General features: G+C 40.2%; 1 protein-coding gene across 6 annotated transcripts in view; it reads left to right on the top strand.

Moving 5' to 3' along the window:
• The first annotated feature begins 2,706 nt into the window (after window positions 1–2,706).
• Window positions 2,707–18,541, top strand: part of LOC140739191 (uncharacterized) — a 139,020-nt gene continuing 123,185 nt past the window's right edge. For 2 of the 6 annotated variants that reach the window (XM_073067247.1, XM_073067246.1), the window contains exon 1: window positions 8,852–8,988. The gene's annotated coding sequence lies outside the window, so the exon portion shown is untranslated. Of the gene's footprint in view, window positions 2,886–4,539; window positions 4,694–8,851; window positions 8,989–18,541 lie in introns of those variants that run through there. The other 4 variants (XM_073067240.1, XM_073067241.1, XM_073067244.1 and 1 more) reach the window with 4 other exon arrangements.

The raw sequence follows: 18,541 nt of genomic DNA, 5'->3' as shown, positions 1-18,541 counted from the left end.
ATTCCGACAGATCTGTCATCTAAGGTACCCACTTAGGAAACCATGCTGACTTTGACCTATTGTATTCAGTGCCTCCAAGTACCCTGAAACATCATCCTTAATAATGAACTCTAACATCTTCTCAATCACTAAACACCAGGCTAACTGGCCTATAATTTCCTGTCTTTTGCCTCACTCCCTTCTTGAAGAGTGGAGTTTATCCAGTGCTCTCAGTACAGCATGCTCTACATCGGCGATACTTGACAGAGTTTGGGGGACCACTTCATCAAACATATTCATTCCATCTTCTAAATAAGGAAGGATTTCTTGGTGGCCACCTATTTTAATTCTACTTCTCATTCCCAATCCAATATGCTGGTCTATAGCCACCTCTACTGCTACAATAAGGCCAACTGCAGGTTGGAGGAGCAATACTTCGTATCCCTTCTGGGTAGTTTGCAACTGATAGAATGACCATCAATTTCTCTAACTTCTGGTAATATCTTCCCCTCCCCCTGCTCACTTTTTCCATTCCCCATTCAGACTCCTCCCAGATTCTTATTTTGGCTTCTTCATCCTTCCTTTCCAGTCCTAATGAAGAGTCACGATCTGAATTCCTCTCCATAGATGTAGCCTAACCTGCTGAGCTCCCCCAACATGTTGTCTGTTTCATTCCGGATTTCTGTTATCTTCAGAAACTCTTGCGCTTATCCCAAACTTCTTCTTAGTAATAGCAACTATTCCCACTTCTGCACCTCTCCCCGAAACTCTCAGATTTCTGGCATGTTGCTATTGTCTTCCACAGTGAAGACTGACACAAAATACTTATTCAGTTCATCCACCATTTCTTTGTTTCCCATTACTACCTTTCCAGCACCATTTCCCAGCAGTCTGATATCCACTCTTGCCTCTTTTACTCTTTAAGTATCTGAAAAGAATTTTGGTGTCCTCTTTTATAATATTGGCTAGCTTCCCATCATACTTCATCTGTACTCTCCTTTTTACTTTTGTCATTGCCTTCTGTTGGTTTTTAAAAGCTTCTTAATCCTCTAGTTTCCCGTTAAGTTTTGCTGTATTGTATGCCCTCTCCTTTGCTTTTATGTTGTCTTTGATTTCCCTAGTTAGCTACATTTGCCTTATCCTCATCCCCTCTTTACAATGCTCCTTCTTTAGATGAATTCCTGTGCTTCAGTCATTTCTACTAATGTCCCAATCATTCAACTTCGGCCAGCTCCTCTCCCATGCCTCTGTAGTTAACTTTATTCAACTGTGATACTGATACATCTGATTTTAACTTCTCTTTCTGAAACTACAGAATGAATTCTATCATATTATGATCACTGCCTTCTAAGGGTTCCTTTACCTTAATCTAATTCAGTTCATTGCACAAAATCGAATGTATAATTGCCTTTTTCTAATGGGCTCAACCACAACTTGCTCTTCTTGGGATCCATTACCAACTAGATTTTTCCAATCTACCAATCCCCCATGACAATTGTAACATTACTCTTATCACAGCACTTTCTACCTTCCTTTGTAATTTATACCTCACATCCTGACTACTATTCCGAAGCTGCTTATGTATCCCACTGGGACCTTTTTATCGTTAAGTCTACCCACAAAGATTCTCCAGCTTCTGATCCTATGCTGCTTCTTTCTAAGGATATAATTTCATTTTTTTTTTAACCAAAAAAGCCATCATTCTCCCTCTGACCACCTGCCGGTCTTTTCAACATGATGTGTATCCTTGGACGTTTAGCTCCCAGTTGTGAGGTCCTTTTAACCATGATTCTGTGATGCCCACAACATCATACCTGCCATCTTCTGGCTGTGCTATAAGCTCATCTGCTTTATTTTGTACACTATGTGTATTCAAACATAAAATCTTCATTTCTGTATTCACCATCCTTCTTCTCAATCTTGTCTCCTTGTTACCTGAAGTTATATTCTTATCCCATTCTGAGCTTTCTGTCTCATACTTTATTAGGGACAAAACATCTCCTGCACTGTGTTTCCCTTTTATTTTATCCATACTTTTCCGTGCTGTTGATTCGAACCCCTTCCTATTTATTTTTAGTCCTTATCCACAGCCCTAGTTATGTGATTTGCCAGGGTCCTGGTCCCAGCATGGTTCAGAAAATGTGATAATTTATGTAACATATACGTAGATGAAGAGAGTTTTACACTCAGAGGGTCACAAATGTTTTGAATTTCCCGCTACAGGGTGCATGGTAGCACTGCAGTTGTGTAATGCTTTAGAGCACCAGCAACACGGGTTCAATTCCTGCCCTTGTCTGAATGGAGTTTGTATGTTCTCCCTGTGACTGCATGTGTTTCCTCCAGGTGCTCCAGTTTCCTCCCACATTCCAAAGACGTACGGATTAGTGTTAGTAAGTTGTGGGCATGTTATGTTGGCACCAGAAGAATGGTGACATTTGCGGGCTGTGTAGATCAAACTGTGTAGATCGTCGAGGTAAAAAGCACATTCACTATTTGTTTCAATATTTCAATGTACACATGACAAATAAAGCTAAACTTTAAATCTTCACAGAGAGCTACAGTGACAGAGATAGACTTGCACTTGACCTATAAGGAAGTTGTGGGATATGGGGAAAGAGCAAGAATGAGGCTTCAGAGACGGTGCAATTCCAATGTTTACTGATTGCTATTAAACAAAGTTGAACTCTGCCCAGCACGTACATAATTAACGCAGCGTAGATTGTACAACTGACACCCGGAAGAACCCAACATGGAGAACTATGTTCTACACTAACAGAAAATCATTACTTTTTTTAAATTTAGAAAACAAATAAGTTGCCAATCAGCATCCTAAACTTGTGTTGTGTGATACTGAATTGAGTCGCTGTACTTTTTACCCTGTGCAGAAATTTACTAAGCATTGTAAGGTAGGTGGCTTTCGCTTTTTATTTAGTGTATAAAGTCTAGCTATATTTACTTTTGATTAATGTTACGGTTTATTTCATGAGGTCTACGCTGAAATCTTTAACTGTTTCAAATGATGAACAACTTCTTTAATCTCAGATATTGTACATGTTCTTTCTTATCTCAGAATGGATTATTTTGTTTTCTTATATTTGCTCACAACACGGTAGAGTAGTGGTAGCACAACGCTGTACAGTACAGGTGACCCAGTTTCAGTTCCCACTGCTGCCTGTGAGGAATATGTATACTCTCCCCGTGACCACATGGGTTTTCTCTGGGTGCTCCGGCCTCCACCCACAGCCCAAAGACGTACCGGCTTGTAGGTTAAGTACTCATTGTAAGTTGTCCTGTGCTTAGACTTGGATAAAGTCGGGGGTTTACTGGGTGGTGTGGCTCAGTGGGCTGGAAGGGTCTAATAAACAAACATGGAAGGAGGCCAATCACAAACTAGAGAAAATCTGCAGGTGCTGGAAGTCCAAGCAATACACACAAAATGCTGGAGGAACTCAGTGGACCGGGTACCATCTATGGAAAAGAGTAAACAGCTGACATTTTGAGCTGAGAACCTTCATTAAGAAAGTAAGAAAGTGGGGAAAGGGGAGGAAGTACACAAGGTGATAGCTGAAACCACCAGGGAGCAGGATGGGGTGAAGTAAAGAGCTGGGAAGTTGATTAGTGAAAGAGATACAGGGCTGGAGAAGGCGGAATCTGATAGGAGAGGAAGGAGGCCATTGGCTAAAAAGGTCCATACTGACCCTCAATAATTCCATCAATGCCATTACACCATTTATTTCTGCATAACCTATTTTCACACACATCTCCATCAAATCTCTTTTGATTTTCCAACCATCAGGAGTAGTGGTTCTCAATATGGGCCATACCGGGGGCCAAGACAGATTTCACAGGGGCCACAAGTAAAAGAAAACAAGAAACTAAGGGCTACAGAAGTTCCTGAATGGGCCATGATAAGTTTACTGTTTTAATGAAATAGTACTAAAATATATAAGTAAAAAAAGAAATGAATATTATGTAACTTAATTGGAAACCTGAATGAAATGGGAAAATAAGCTAGATGATGTGAATGTGGGAGCAAATCAGCTCTGCCTGAGTGCGGTGATGGTGGTGGGGGGGGGGGGGGGGGAGGCGCAGCACATCATTCACCGTCTCTGTTCCTGCTTAACCATGCACAAATCACCATGCACACCCCGTGGGGCAGCTCCACGTCCGGCCCCAGATCACTGATTGTACAGCGGGCAGGGTGGCGTGACCCTGCAGGATACCCTGCAACGTGGTCCACCAGCTAGCAATTATGATTACTCTGTTATTGATAAATACATATTGATAGGGAGCCATCTGCATCTAATTCCAACTGAGAGATTGTCAGCAGTTGCCAAGTTTTCCATATCAAAATCCTTCTCAGAAGGAGATTAATATGGAAAACTTGGCGTGGCCAGTGTTGTAGTAATCTATTTTAAAATGGTTATGAGTGTCACAAACAAACTGAAGACTGGGTGGGGCTGTCAGCAGCAAGGCCAATCAGTATGTCTGCAACAGGAGGCTGGATCACTTTGTCTTACACTAACCTGTGCATGTTATAATACTTGTAAAACGTGACGTGTAGTTACTGCAGTGGGGTCATCTGCCAGAAAGGGTTACACTGCAAAAAAAGCAAAAGTGCATGAAGTCTACCGCTGCCTCACTATCTACCGCGATAACTTCCATTAAATCGCTGATACCACATTTTGAAAAGAAATTCAATTCATTTCTCTTGGTGAGTACATGCTCATTATTGCCACATAGAAATTGCACATATAATAGCAATTTTTAAAAGGATTTGCCTAATAAATTAAAGTGTTTTTAAAAATACTACCTAAAAAGCTGGTTTTATTTTTACATTTATATTCATTACTGATACTTATAATTATTAAAATACTGATTATATTTATTATAATTATTTGACATTTACTAATTTTCTATAGAGCCTACTTACACAATATTTAAGAATATTATACATATTATAAATGAAGTGTCCTATTAGAGCTTTGAAATAGTTCTGTATTTCACAAATACCTGTAATATCATATTTGACATATAATAATACCTACACCTGTTAAAACATAAACATTGACTGTACCAATAACAAACTTTAACAACTAACAGAGACGATGGAGGGTAGGGGCCGCAGAGGTAAATGAAAGTCACAAGTTGGTGACAGGCAGAAAAAAAGTTTGAAAACCACTGAGTTACAACATCTACCAACCAACACACATTTTGGAAGTGGGAGGAAACTAGAGCAATGGATAGGGTGGAAATCCCGCATTGTTTCATAGACAATATGAACAATCCATACTTATGCTACCAGAGGTCACAATTTACCCACTGAAATCATGAGGAACTAGAACTACCTGCTACACCACCACATCACAGAGCGCCTGTCATTTTAAACACAGTGTGGGCACTGAGCACTCCTGGATACTGGGTTAGATACATCTATGTTATTCTGGCAGTATCAACTCACCACTTTATACCACGTATGGACATTCAGCATAGGTTTCAGGCAGAAATCTATTTTACTGAGTTTGATTCAGAGTTCAGTGCTCTGTTACTTGAACTGAAATCTAATCTGAAATTCATGAAGCCTTGCCTCTCCCTGAGCAAATAGATAACACTGCAATTGTTCATTGTTCTGTAAGCATTTATATGGCATTAAGCAAACAAAAGTGTTATATATCATCAGTCTCCGAAGCATGATCTATGAAAAAATAATAAACTGCTCAGTCAATGCATCTACGATAAGTAATTCCTCAAATTTATCTATATGTATGAAGCATCACAGAAACTGGAAAAGGCACTTTGTATCTTCCCTGCCTTCATATTTCAAAGCAGTCACAGATTAACATCAACTGGTCACGTCTTCAGCTTCTCCCTGTTTTAAATGTATTCTTTGCATTGAGGCCTGGGTTGGGTCTGTCATGATCAAATGTAATGGTGGGCCAGGCCTGAGGAGCAAGGTAGCTTGCTCCTCCTCCTATTTTCTTGTGTGTGCTTATATGTTATTTATTGTGATGTATTTGGGTCCACGCCAGTTTCAACTAAACAATCAATCCCATTCCCTTAATCAACATTGCAGATTTTCTCTTGTTTGGCATTCCCTTAATCGTTATTTTCTTATGTGGCTCTGAAAATTACTGCTTCTCCCATGCCCTTCAATTCTCTATTAGTTCTTTTCCCTTGTTAAAGGAGTTTTTGATAATCACCAGTAAACCTGCTAGCATATCAAAGAAACTGGTGCGCTCAACAGAAGCCTCTATGGCCCCGGAAAGAGTATGCAAAACTCCCCTCAGGCAACAGTCAAGTTTAGGGTTGAATCCACACTAACTGCTTACCGTTCCACCATGCATCTTGGCATCCTGTTCTAGTCATGTACTTTCCCGATGTTGACAGGACCCTCATTCGTACAGTTAGAATTGAGTGCACTGCGGCTTTGAAAGACTGCCTGTGGTATGTCTTTCATACCAAATGTTGGTAGCAGAAAACAAAGATCTAGGGCCCTGCCAAACTTACAGAATTTTAAAATTTCCCTTATGAGGCTAGGATGGGCCAGAATCCCCACAAATGGCTTGAATTTCTCATTGTGAACAACTACCAAAATATGCATTGGAAAGTTTTCCAGAAAGCATTGGCTAGACTGGAATTTGACATTTAACCTCTATTTGAATCCAAGTTAAAGATCTACATTGTGCTACACAAAAGTTAGATCCAATGAGACTGTTCTGCAGAACACAAAATAAACATGTCCCAGTCTGTGCAATGTGGGTATACCTTTATGCGCTGGAATAAAACAGATCATTATCAGCATAAACAAAGATGTGGGTGATAAAATAAAAAATGATTCTAAGATATGAATGGTTTAAAAATGAGACCAGTGTGGTTTCTTGTTACAATAAATTGAGCTTTGCTAGACATTTCAATTTCTTGAAAGCTATGTTTTTCAAACAGGACCTCATATCCAATATATTCAATTTTGACTGCAGTTCTATGTTTCATTGAATGTTATGCTCATCAGGGGATGATGTTAAAAAAGAAAACATGAAAGTTATTGAAGTTTTAAGAACATACCGTAGATTCCAGACTACAGAGCGCACCTGATTAAAAGCCGCTGGCTCTAATTTTAGAAATAAAATCAATTTTTTACTTGTAAAGGCCGCACCGGATTTTAGGCCGCACCGGATTTTCGGCCACAGGTGTCCCACGTTGTAATATGAGATATTTACACAGAAAGATATTACACGTGAGGATTTTTTAACTTTTAATTAAATCCATATGGTAACAAAAACAAATACATATTGCAAATGCTTTTTTTCGAACCGTGCCCATAACGCGGCTACTTTTAAATATACGTTGCGTATACTTCTTTACTGAACAACATTCCAATATCTCCTAACGACTGGTAAAAAATATATATACTGCAGCCTACCAGGAAAAGTTATTGATCGCCTTTAACTTAAAAGCAGCGTTTTCGCTCCGCCGCTCGACCCCCTCCTTTCCGTTTATCGCAAACGGCATTTTTCCCACAAGACGCGGCGAAACCGGGTGTGACGTCATAGCATCCCGCGATGTAGTACAGAAAACAAATATAGTTAAAACTCTTCTAACTTTAACTAGAAAATGAATTACTAAGCGAAAATATTATAAACTAAATAACTGCCATAAGGCAGCACAATGCTTCGAGTGTTTTCCATGTTGATGAGGGTGAGTACAAATGACTGATTTACAATAATTTAATTGTGAAAGTGCGCTTGATTTATCGTACAATTTCATTGGACCTCTGTGAACTACTCATCAATTTTATTGGTCTACTGTTACGAGGCAAAATGTTTACGAGGCAGCATGAAAAAAAATAATGCATTAGCCGCACCGTATTAAAGGCCACAAAGTTCAAAGCTGTTCAAAATGTGGGAAAAAAGTAGCGGCTTAAAATCCGGAATCTACGGTAATCATTATTTTCTGTGCTTAACCATTCAGCGTCATGCTGGATGTTATGCAAATACTTCGTCAATTTTTGACACTTGTTATTCATGTCAGATCCAAATAAAACTTTTTAAAAAAAATTAGGCCACAATTTGCATATCGAGGGAGATTAACATACCAAAATTTAGCTATCTGTTGTAAATCACTTCAACAACTCCCTACTAACTCTAGGGGAGGAAATTCCAAATACTCACCACCCTCTGACTGGAAAGAATTACTTCTTGTCACTGTTCTAAATAGCTCACCCCTTATTCTGAGATGGTGACCTCTGGATACAAATGCCTCAGCCAAGGGAAACATTCTCCCTGAAGTACTCTGTCAAGCTCTGCAAGAAAGTTGTAAGTTTTAGTGAAAACTGTATATTTCAGGTCTCACCCATGCTCTACACAATATAAATTCATTGCTTTTGTATTCAAATACCCTTGTGATAAATGTTAATAAAATATTTGCCTTCATAAACACTTGATGCACTTGCAATATTGGCTTTTAGTGATATGTGTAGAAACACACGCAGGTCCTTTTGAACATCCACATAATATAAAACCCACCTAAACAGCTTTTGATGCAGTCATGTGCTGGAATAATCAGAAATGCCAAAATTGTATGATCACAGTTTGAAGGACTTATGAGGTCAACCATCCAAATACTCCCAGGTTTTAAAAAAGGTTGTGTAGCTTCTTTCTTTCAATGAATCAGAATACAACAACCGCAGTATAGAGTAGTATAATCTTCAAAGAGACAGAACGGGTTAAGTTGACCTTATTACCTGTAAATTCAGTTAACAATCCATGGAATTTATATTAGCATTCCTCTTCAGTTTACTTGCACAACTCTGCCCTGTTTGCCATTATTATTTGTCTAACATTTATTAACTTCACTCTATATGATGTAATTTCAAGTACATGGAAGTGTGTGCTGGTAATAACTTAGTGGTGTATTTTTATGTTAGCAAACAGTATCACTGTGTTTGGGCAAAATATTGACATACGCTGAAATAATTTGTATATGAAGGCTATGGACCCAAAGTAAAACGTGGTAAGTGCTTGAAGTTCTTTGGATTCCTTATGATTTAAAAATATTAAGAATGAAAAAACAATGTATTATGCTCAGTATTCACAAGAGTTGTAAATGTTTGTAAATCATTGATCTAAGTGAGAATTACTGATATTTTCAGTTCTTACTGAAGGTGAGTCAAGAGAGTTAGAAAACCAGGAGAAAGGTGAAAAAGAATCACGATTTCTTTTTTTAAATTTCTATCTGTCAAATTTGAATTTATTTACACTTTTTATTTTAAACGTCATTATCTTTTTAGTATTTTCTTTCCACTTTAATATATGTTAACATTGTTAACATTGCGGAAAGACAGAGAATGAATTGCTGGGGCCCTGGCAGATATTTTTATATTATTTTTAGCCAGAAATGAAACCAGCAAGGACAAGCCAGAGAACTAGAGTCTACTGAACAAGTTAGAGAACTCAGTTGTGGGAAAGTCACTGGAGGTGATTTAAGAAACAGGATCTACCTGCATTTGGAAAAGCAAGGGCCAATTAGAGATTGTGAACATGACTATGAGTGTGGGAAATTGTGTTTCTTGAATTTGATTTAGTTTTTTTCGAGAGGTGACCAAGGGGATTAAGAAGATGTTAGGTATTGCCTACATGGACTATAAAAAAGTCCTACATGGTAGGCTGGCCCAGTAGGTTAGATCATATGAAATTCAGAATGTGCTATCCCATTGGATTAAAAATGAACGGTGGTAGGAGTCAGAGAGTGATGATGAAGGGTTGTATGTTATATTAGAGGACTATGCCACAGAGATTGGTGCTAGGCCTAAAATTATTAACTATCTGGATGAGAATGCAGTTGGCATTGTTAGTAAGTTAATGGATGACATCAAAGTTAGTGGTATAGTGGACAGTGAAGAGGTTATCTAAGATTACAACAGGATCTAGATCAGTTGAGAAAATGGGACCAAAGGAATTTAACTTTGATGAATACTAGATGTTGCATTTTGGAAAGGCAAACCAGTTCAGGACTTGCAGTATAAACAACAGGGCCCTGGAGAGTGTTATAAAACAAAGAGTCATTGGATACAAGTACATAGTTCTTGAAGGTGGTGGCTCAGGTAGATAGGGTGATGAACTTGCCTTCACCTGTCAACAATAGATGGAGCAACCTGTTATAAATGTAAAGACATTGATGATCCCACTCTTGGTGTTATGTGTAGTTCTACTCCAGGAAGAAGATTGTTAATCTGGAAAGAGTGCAGACAATATTCACAATGATGTTACCAGGACTTAATGACCTCAGTTATAAGGACAGCCTTGACAGGTTGGGACATTTTTTACCTGCAGAGTAGGACACTGAGGGGTGACTTTATCAACTATATAAAATCATGTGAGGCATAGAAAAGGTGAATGATCAGTCGTTTTCCTAGGGTAGAAGAGTTTAAAACTATAGGATATAGATATAAGATGAGAGGGGAAACCATAGAGGAGACCTGGGAGGCAACTTCTTCACATAGAGAGTGCTGGTTTTGGGGAACAAGCTGCTAAAAGAAGTGGTAGAGGCAAATACAATTATAGCTTTTAAAAGACGTTTATACATGAATTCAAGATTCAAGATTGTTTAATGTCATTTCTAGTACACAAGTGTAAAGAAGAACAAAGTAATTGTTACTCCAGATCCAATGCAGAACAAAAAAACAGTAAGATAAAGAGCACAATGATAAAACAAACCACAATAAATATAAATGCATAAGATAGTTTATATACATAGATTGATTGTATGTCCATAAAGTAACGCTAGGTACAGAAGTGTCTGTACATAAGGTGACTGACAGAAAATGATAAAGTAGTGGTGGTTGAGAGTGTGAAGGGAAAGGTTAGTGGGTACAGGTGTTGATCAGCTTTACTGCTTGGGGAAAGTAACTCTATTTGATTCTGGTAGTCTGGCATGAATGCTAAGTAGCCTCCTCCCTGATGGGAGTGAGACAAAAAGACAATGATCAGGATGGATGGGATCCTTCATGATGTTTCTGGCCTTTTTCCAGCACCTCTCTACATATATATCTCCCTGATGGCAGGTAGGCTGGTGCTGGTGGTGCGTTGGGCAGTTTTGCCTACTCATTGTTGAGTTTACCCATCCACTGCAGTGCAGTTTCCATACCAAGCAGTGGTGCAGCTTGTTATGATTCTCTCTACTATGCAACCTTAGAAGGATGTGGGTATTTCTGCAGGTGGGTATTCCAGCTCTCATCAGACTATATTAGAGATGTTGGTGAGCTTTCTTGATTGAACAGGAAGGGTTTAGAGGGATATGGGAAAAACACAGGCAAGTGGGATTGGTAATTTGGTTGGTATGAATAAGAGGAACCGAAGAGCAGCGAGCTTGAACAGAACATAAGAACATCAAACTCTGAAATACTGGACTATTTGGACCTGATGCATGTTAGCTGTTGAATAAGATTACTTACATATTTTATTTCAGTGCCAATCCTATATCCATTGATTCTTTTCTGAATATACACAGTAACTAAGACTCCACAGCTTTCTAGGAGTGAGAATTCCAACAAATCACTTCCCTCTCTCTGGATGATGAAACCTGTTCTCATTTCATTTCTGAATGGCCGACATTTTATTCTGAGACCGTGAATCCTGGTTTGAGACCTCATCCAGCAGAAACATGTCTAGCAAAAATTTTATATGATTTAAAGAGATCATCATCATTATTGAAAACTCTTTCAGAGTAGAGGCCCAATCTTATCTCTCTTCCTAGGACAGAACCTACATCCCAAGTATCAATCTGGTTAAATTTCATAGCACTCCCTTAAATGCAAGTACAATCCTTCAACAAACTCTATACAATGTCCTAGGACTCAACATAGCAACAACAAAATTTCCCTAACATCGCAATCAAATACTCCACAACAAAAGCCAGTTTACCTTTTCCCCAGCCTATTTCTCATTGCACATACAAGCCAATCTCCCTGTAACTCCTGCAAAAGAACCCGTGGACCTCAATGAAACCTAATATCCCCAATCTCTTGGCAGTCAAAGTAATTCTGTATTTCCGTCTTTTCCACAAAAGTGAATGCCCATAACCTCTTTAAATATTGATAACTAACCCCACTACCTCTTCTAATTTTGCCGTGGGTTCTTTCACGCCTGACTGACAGAGTAGCAAGATTCTTAATTTAGTGTGTTATTTATGTGAAAATGCAGTTCTTCCTAACACTGTGGTGAAGTTTGTGTCTGGAATGATGTCAACCAACCCTGGTATGAACATTTGGCTTTTGACTTAAAGGTGATAGTGAAATCCATGTGCCAAATTATCAGCTTCAATGGACAGAGCAATGTATTCAGCTTTGTTGATCTCCCCTATGCACTTCCATAAAATATAATGAGCATTTTCTCTCCAGTAAACAACTGGTTTACTGATATTAATCCTGTAAACTCACCAAATTCTAACACAAGCAAAATTTACAGTTAAAATTAAATGGATTCGCCAACATGCGTAACAATAACAAAAAAAGATCCGATTATAATGTTGTTAAGCTGGAAATAAACATCTGTTTGCAGTATTTTTGAGATTAACAATAAATGTACGATATGCTCCAAAGGACCGAATGACAAGGTTTTGTTTTCACTTTCACTAGAGATAATTTGCACAGATAAGTGAAGCAAATGACAGATGCAGATTGGATTTTCTAAATTTAATGATACCATATAATAAATCAGTACACAAACTTAGAGCTGATTACCGATAATACAGTAGTATTGGCTGAAGATGGGTTAACAGGAAGGATAGGATTGTACAGCTAACTCTCTAAATTTGATTAGAATAGGGATGGTGCTTGTACCTTTAGCTATTTTCATGAATCGTCTGGTGTCTGGTTGTAATGTATATCCAACCCTAACCCATGTTTTTTGTTTAAACCATTTGGTGGGAAAATAAGTTGTTAATAGGAATAAAAGATGTTGCCAAGATATATAGATAAGCTGAATGACCTGTCATAGGGAGAAATATAGTTATCAACTTTACTAAAACAATAGAAATGATTTATAAATCAATAGATGTCTTGAAGACGTCATTGACAAGGCTTGTATCAATTGCAAAATTGTGGATTTTGGAGATGTTACTGAGTAAATGCAATTGATTTTTCAGATGGTGCAGCAACATTTGAAGGATGATAGGTTTAGTATAGTCGATGAGGTGTCAACTTAATAGGTTATAGCTTCATGGATGACATCAAGTTTCTTAGGCATTTTTGGAACTGTACAGCTCCTGGCAAGTAGTGGATCAGACTCTGCATTTGTGCCCTGTAAGTAGCAGAATGGTTTTTACCTTGGAAGATAAGTCACTTTCTGAAGGATACTCAGCCTCTGAGCTTCTCTTCTTAGCATAACATTTATGTAGCTTGTCCAGCTGTATTCCTGGTCAGTGTCTGAGCAGTGGTGAGTGCAATTAAACATTTATGCAATCATCAGCAAAGGTCAGCAAACTTCTGACCTTAAGGCAGATGGAAAGATGAAGCAGTGGAAGCAACACGTACAACACGCTGGAGGAACTCAGCAGGTCGGGCAGTATCCGTGGAAACGAGCAGTCAATGTTTCGGGCCGAGACCCTTCGTCAGCACCGAAGAGGGAGGGGGCAGGGGCCCTATAAATAAGGTGTGGGGAGGGTGGGAAGGAGAAGGCTGGTAGGTGCCAGGTGAAAAGCCAATCAGAGGAAAGATCAAGGGTTGGGGGAGGGGAAGCAGGGAGGGGATAGGCAGGAAAGGTGAAGAAGGAACGTAAAGGGAAAGCTCTATGGGTAGCAGAAGGAGGCAGAACCATGAGGGAGGTGATAGACAGCTGGAGGAGGAAGCAGACTGAAATTGGGCTGGGGGAAAGGAGGGGGAGGGTATTGCTAGAAGTTGGCGTATTCAACGTTCATGCCAAGGGGCTGGAGACTACCCAGACGGTATATGAGGTGTTGCTCCTCCAACTGAGTTTGGCCTCATCATGGCAGTAGAAGAGGCCACGTATGGACATAGCCGAATGGGAATGTGAAGCAGAGTTGAAGTGAGTGGCAACCGGGAGAACCTGTCTGTTGTGGCGGACGGAGCGGAGGTGCTCGGCGAAGCGGTCCCCCAATCTGCGTCGGGTCTCAAAGATGTAGAGGAGGCCGCACCGGGAGCACCGGATGCAATAGATTACCCTAACAGACTCACAAGTGAAGTGTTGCCTCACCTGGAAGGACTTTTTTTCGGCCCTGAATGGAGGTAAGAGAGGAGCAGGAGGGGCAGGATGGCACTTATGCTTGCAGGGATAAGTGCCAGGTGGGAGATCTGTGGGGAGGGACGTGAGGACCAGGCAGTTGCGCAGGGAACGATCCCTGTGGGAAGCATAGAGGGGTAGAGAGGGAAAGGTGTGCTTAGTGGTGGAGTCCTGTTGAAGGTGGAGGAAGTTGCGGAGGATAATGTGCTGGATCTGGAGGCTGGTGGGGTAGTAGGTGAGGACAAGGGGAACTCTGTCCCTTTTGTGGTGATGGGAGGATGAGGGAGGGCTGAAGGCGGGAAATGGAGGAAGATGCGGGTGAGGGCATCATTGATGACGGCAGAAAGGAAACCACAATCCTTAAAGAAAGAGGACCTTTGAGATGTCCTGGAATGGAAAGCCTCATCCTGGGAGCAGATGCGGCAGAGACGGAGGAACTGGGAATAGGGAATAGCATTTTTACATGTGGCAAGGTGAGAAGAGGTTTAGTCGAGGTAGTTATGAGAGTCAGTGGGTTTATAGAAGATGTCAGTGGACAGTCTGTCTCCAGAGATGGAGACCGAGAGATCAAGAAAGGGGAGAGAAGTGTCCAAGATGGACCAAGTGAATTTGAGGGCTGGGTGGAAGTTAAAGTCGATGAAACTGACAAGCTCAGCATGGGTGCAGGAAGCAGCACCAATGTAGTCGTCAATGTAGCGAAGGAAAAGGTGGGGAGCAATACCAGTATAGAGGTGGAGCATAGACTGTTCCACATAACCAACGAAGAGGCAGGCATAGCTGGGGCCCATGCAAGTGCCCTTAGCTACACCCTTAGTCTGAAGGAAGTGTGAAGAGCCAAAAGAGAAGTTATTAAGTGTGAGTACCAGTTCCACCAACCGGAGGAGGGTGGTGGAAGTGGGGAACTGGTGAGGTCTATTGTCAAGAAGGTAGTAGAGGGCTTTGAGGCTTTCTTGATGGGGAATGGAAGTGTATAAGATAAGGACTGAAGCAGTGGAAGATGGTTGAACTAGGATACTGAATTTGAAGTTCCGGCAGTGGAACCTGGGGCTGGATGATTTATCTCCAACTACTATATCTTGCTTTTTTGTGAAAATTTTTTTGTGTCCCTTTCACTATATAACCAGATAGTCAGAATGCACAACCTCCTACATCCATCATCCTTTACAAGGCTATGTGTTGTACCGACCTCTGTACGCTCTGCTCACGTGATTGCATGGCCAAGTACCTCGGCAATCATAAGATCACATTCGCTGATGACACATCCACACTCATGTCATTCTCAAGATGCACAGTAGAGAGCATCCTAACAAATTGCGTCACTACTTGGTATGGAAACTGCACTGCAGAGGACATGAAAGCTCTAGAGTGGGTAGTTAAAATGGCCGAAAGCATCACTGGCACCAGCTAACCCACCATCAAGGACATATGTACAGAGAAATACCAGAAAATGGCAAGTACCATCATTCCACCCACCCCGCTCATGGACTGTCTGTCCTGCTCCCATCAGGGAGGAGACTACATAGTACCCACACCAGAAAGTAAGCAGAAAGTTACACCTCCACCCATGAACTCCACCACTACTTCATTATTGCCTGTTAGACACCTTATGTACAACCTAACATCACTTTACGGATATACAATCAAACCATCTCATGTATTATGTAAGCTATCTTCCGTATCTTTGGATTTATTATGTTGTTTATTATTGTGTCCTTTATCCTTTGTGTTTTGTTTTGGATTGGATCCGGAGAATAATTATCTTGTTCTCCTTTACACTTGTGTACAGGAAATGACATTAAACAATCTTGTATCTTAAATATCACACCTACCCCGGATGCACCAACATAGACCCCTTAGACAGATCGGATTTGTCCCGCCTTTTGTGAGAAATTTTTCATACTGCCGGATAGGTACTTAAGTTGTACTTTTGCTGGAGGAAGTATGAGAATCAGAATCAGGTTCATTATCACTGGTATGTGTCATGAAAATTGTTAACTTAGCAGCAGCAGTTCAATGCAATACATAATCTAGAAGAGAAAAAATGTTAAAAAATAATAACTTAATATTTAAAGCAATTACAGTATACATATTGAATAGATTAAAATCATGCATAAAAAGAAAAAGAATAATATATATTTTAAAAATGTGAGGTAGAGCTCAGGGGTTCAATGTCCATTTAGGAATCAGTTGACACAGGGGAAGAAGCTGTTCCTGAATTGCTGAGTGTGTGCTTCAGACTTCTGTATCTCCTACCCGATAGTAACAGTGTGAAAAGGGCATGACCTGGGTGCTGGAGGCCTTTAATAATGGACGCTGCCTTTCTGAGACACTGCTTCCTAAAGATGGCCTGGATACTTTGTAGGCTGGTACCCAACATGGAGCTGACTAGATTTACAACCCTCTGCAGCTTCTTTCAGTGCTGTGCAGTAGACCCCCCCCCCCCCCCATACCAGACAGTGATGCAGCCTGTGAGAATGCTCTCCACGGTACATCTATAGAAGTTTTTGAGTGTATTTGTTGACATGCCAAATCTCTTCAAACTCCTAGTGAAGTACAGTTGCTGTCTTGCCTTCTTTATAACTACTTTGATATGTTGCGACCAGGTTAGGTCCTCAGAGATCTTGACATCCAGGAACTTGAAACTGCTCACTCAGTAGGCCAAATGCATGGCCAAAGTTCAAAGTATATTTATTATTGAAATACCCCATATAACCCCGAGTTTCATTTTCTTGCAGGCATACTTAGTAATTCCAAGAATGATAATAGAATCAATGAAAAACTGCACCCAACTGGGTGGACAAACAACAAATGTCAAAAAGACAACAAACTGTGCAAATATAAAATAGAAAAAATATAAGTAAAGATAATAAATAAATAAGCAATGAATATCGAGAACATAGATGAAGAGTCCTTGAAAGTGAGTCCGTAGGTTGTGGGAAGAGTTCTGTGATGGGCAAGCAAAGTTGAATGGAGTTTTCCCCACTGGTTGAAGGGTCTGATGGTTGAGAGGTAATAAATGTACCTGAACCTAGTAGTATGACTCCTAAGGCTCCTGTACCTGCTTCCTGATGGCAGCAGTGAGAAGAGAGCGTGGTCTGGGTGTTGGGAGTCCTTGATGACGGATGCTGCTTTCCTCTGACATGGTTTCATGTAAATGTGCTCAATGGAGGGAAAGGCTTTTCCTCTGAATAACTGGACCAAATATGAACTCTTTGTAGGATTTTCTGTTCAAGGGCATTGATATTTCCATACCAAGCTATGATGAAACCAGTCAATATACTCTCCACCGCACATTTATAGAAGTTTGTTAAAGCATCAGATGTTATGATGAATCTTTGCAAACTTATAAAGTAGAGACACTGCCACGCTTTCTTCATTAATGCACTTATGTGCTGAGTCCAGAACACATATTCTGAAATGACAACACTAAGGAATTCAAAGTTGCTAACCTTCTCGACCTTTGATAGCCAAATATGGACTGGTTCATGAACCTCTGGTTCCCTCCTCCTGAAGTCAATAATCAGCTCCTTGGCCTTGCTGACATTAAGTGAAAGGACGTTGTTGTGGCACTTCTCAGTCAGGTTTTCAATCTCCCTCCCATATGCTGATTCATCACCACCTTTGATTCGGCCAATGAGAGGGATGTTATCAGAAAGCGTAAATGTGGCACTCGAGCTGTGCTTCTCCTTAGATCTACAGCTGATATATTTCCTATATACTATCACCACGATTGATACATTTTGTACTCCTGGCCATTTCTGGATTTCAGTTGGCCAGAGTCTAGCTGTTGTGGAAGTGGGGATCTCTGGCACTGACTGAAGCTGGCTGCAGATGCGTCCGCCTTGTCTTTGACTCTCATTTTTATCCATTTAGAAGTCCAGCACTGCACGATAACAGGCCCTTCTGATCCAATTACACCCATTTGTCCAATTAACCTACTAACCCATACGTCTTTGGAATGTGGGAGGAAACCAGAGCAACAGGAAGAAACTGCTCCTGGGAAGAACTTACAAAGTCGTTACTAATAGCAACGGAATTGAACTTTGTTCGCTGGTGCTGTAGTAGCCTTATGCTAACCACTACACTATCTTGTGTTGAATATTTTTAGCATGGAGATGTTTTTGAAGCTTTCTTCACTCAAGTGCCTCTTAATTGTCCATCATCATGCACATTTAGTTGTCACAGAAATGCAAAGCCTTATTCTGTCAGTTTAGGGTTTACTCTGTTGATTCCATACCATTTAACACTTGTGTATTCTTGTGCTACATTTCACCAAAATGTGACTTTAGATTTAGGGGTGTCTAATGCTGCATATGGTATGCCTTTCT

Source organism: Hemitrygon akajei, chromosome 15, assembly GCF_048418815.1.
Source record: "Hemitrygon akajei chromosome 15, sHemAka1.3, whole genome shotgun sequence".
NCBI lineage: Eukaryota > Metazoa > Chordata > Chondrichthyes > Myliobatiformes > Dasyatidae > Hemitrygon > Hemitrygon akajei.
This window is presented reverse-complemented; position numbering and strand designations above follow the sequence as displayed.